The sequence below is a fragment of the Olea europaea genome, chromosome 9, assembly GCF_002742605.1.
Source record: "Olea europaea var. sylvestris chromosome 9, O_europaea_v1, whole genome shotgun sequence".
In the NCBI taxonomy this organism is placed as follows: Eukaryota; Viridiplantae; Streptophyta; class Magnoliopsida; order Lamiales; family Oleaceae; genus Olea; species Olea europaea.
Genome location: NC_036245.1, coordinates 3,200,951 through 3,203,293, shown reverse-complemented (window position 1 = coordinate 3,203,293; position 2,343 = coordinate 3,200,951). Strand labels below are relative to the sequence as shown.

Sequence of the window (2,343 nt, the reverse complement as noted above, 5' to 3'; positions counted from 1 at the left end):
CGTCCCACAGAGATTGAGTAGTTTACTTTTAATTATTCCAGCCTTAACCGAAACTAAATTATCCAACAATGTGATTTTAACGTGAATCTGTCCTACCCTAATCTATGGATGCAATTATGTATGAATTAAATGATCTAGAATGCTAAAACAAAATTGAATGCAATTTTGATTAAATTAATGAATGGGAAACACACTAGGATCACAAATCCCCATGCGATATTCACTTTAAACTCTAGTTTCACAAATTGACAACACGATTGAATTATTGAAGAATCAATGCTCCTAATTCTATCCAATAGTCCCTCTCGAGTAAAATTGACTCATATACCACCCGACTATATCTCTAAGACGGATGCAAATATACAAGAATGCATGTGGTTCTATGAGCACTTAAAGATTCACGCAAAGCATGGTTATATCTCTATTCCCTATCGGACCCTACGATGATTTATACATTATCAAATTTATTTCCCTTCTTTCAAATGCATGAAATAAATCACCAAACATCACATAATTATGGAAGAAATTATTGCATATAAACCATTCAACAAATTCAATAATGTGTTCAAATGTCAATTATGTAAAGCTAGAAATCCAAAGATTACATTACATGGTTAATCGATCTCCTAACACATGAAAATTTAACTACACATGAATGGAAGAAAAGAACAACAATTAAAATCACAGAAGAACATCACCCAATTAATTCTTGAGTTGAAATCTTGAATCTTGGAATGAATCCCTTCGTTTCTGCCGTGTTCTTGCTCTTCAAATCCTCAAAAATAGTGTATAATGTGGCTCCCCCTTTGTTATGGATGGTTTTGGGTTTTTATATCGTGTCACAATTAGGTTTCCATAAGAGTTTTGTTCGTATAAGTAAACTCGAAAAATCGCGCTTCAGTCATAACCATGCAACTGCATGGTTTACCAAGTTTTGGCTTTTAAATTTCCTGTGTGCTCTTGTGCGACCGCAAGCCCTTTTCTACCATGCGACCCCATGGTAGAGCCAACCTTTCAATTGATGTGTTTTGGTCCTCAATCTCGTTCTTCTTCCATTTTGCCCTCTTTTCTTCATTCTTCTTGCTCCATCACTCCATTATTGCTCCCAATTGGTACTTGGCTCGTTCAATTTCTCGATTCTCCTTTCGGTCATCTTTTGGGTTTGTGCAACTTGATCCCTAAACTTTTGTTTTCTTCCATTTTGGCCCCTTTTTTGTGTCTTTTCTCTTAAGTTATGTCATATTCATCAATGAAATCCTACAAAACAAAATTTTATAAAACTAAGTCATATTCACACACATTTATTAACAATTAATCATGTTTTGTGGTCAAATAAGAGTGTAAAAATGCACTTATCAAACACTCCAAACTTGAACTCTCGTTTGTCCTCAAACATGATAGTGACTTAACTCTAAACAAAATATGGCTTGACAATATGCCGTGTTTCAGGATTGGAATTCAGTAATTAACACAGGAATAAAATCAACCATTACCTGTTAGATGCAAAACTCAACGTGTGTGTGTGAACTCATGCCAGCATATCAGGCTCATGATTGGGCGAATCCCAACCCGTAGTGATCAAATATATCCTTTCTTCGCTCGAGAGATACACACCCCCCAAACTTAGTCTTTTCACTTAATTATCCTGAAGTGTGTTCTAAAGTTAAGAGTTTCCTTGCCCTTTTTAGCTTGGAAAGATTTCACTATTACAAAGTCACATGTCAACAAGTAGAAGTTCTCCATTTTGATTGCTTCAACCCCTAAGACTAAATTAAGTTACTTGCCTTGCATCAAAAGTGTAGTTTTATAAACCAAATGTCCAAGGGCTTTCTTCGTGTTATGTTGTGTTTTTGCTCTCTTATTCTTTGATGATTTTTTTTTTGTCATCTTCTCATTTGCTTTCTATATAACCCTTGTAACGAGCTTTAGGTCGGTGACTCCCAAACCAATTGGCCTTAGGAAATCAGGTTTTAAACACTTGCAGGCTTATTCACTCGGGTTATAAAGGCTCAATCAGATGACTTTTAACTTATTCCTCCCCTTTTTGCTTTCAATATGACCCCGGTAGCCAGCTTTAGGTCGGTGACTCCTAAACCAGTTGGCTTTAGGGCACCAGATTTCAAAATATTCTTACAAGCTTATTTGCTTGAGTCATAAAGGATTTGAGAGAATTATTATCTATACTCAAATCAATTTGTATGCCCCCCTTTGGTTTTTCTAGACATTCATCTTCTAAAACTGGCCCTCAACTCAAGATTTTCACCTAATCTTCATCTTAGTGATCTAGGCTATCCACACAATATACATTCATGTACGGAACCTTTTTTTTTTTTTTTTTTTTTT

General features: G+C 35.4%; 1 long non-coding RNA gene across 2 annotated transcripts in view; it reads right to left on the bottom strand.

Moving 5' to 3' along the window:
- Nucleotides 1–552: 552 nt before the first annotated feature.
- Nucleotides 553–2,343, bottom strand: part of LOC111399429 — an 8,151-nt gene continuing 6,360 nt past the window's right edge. For both annotated transcript variants that reach the window (XR_002703651.1, XR_002703652.1), the window contains one exon: nt 553–1,257. This is a non-coding gene — a long non-coding RNA (uncharacterized LOC111399429). The remainder of the gene's footprint in view (nt 1,258–2,343) is intronic.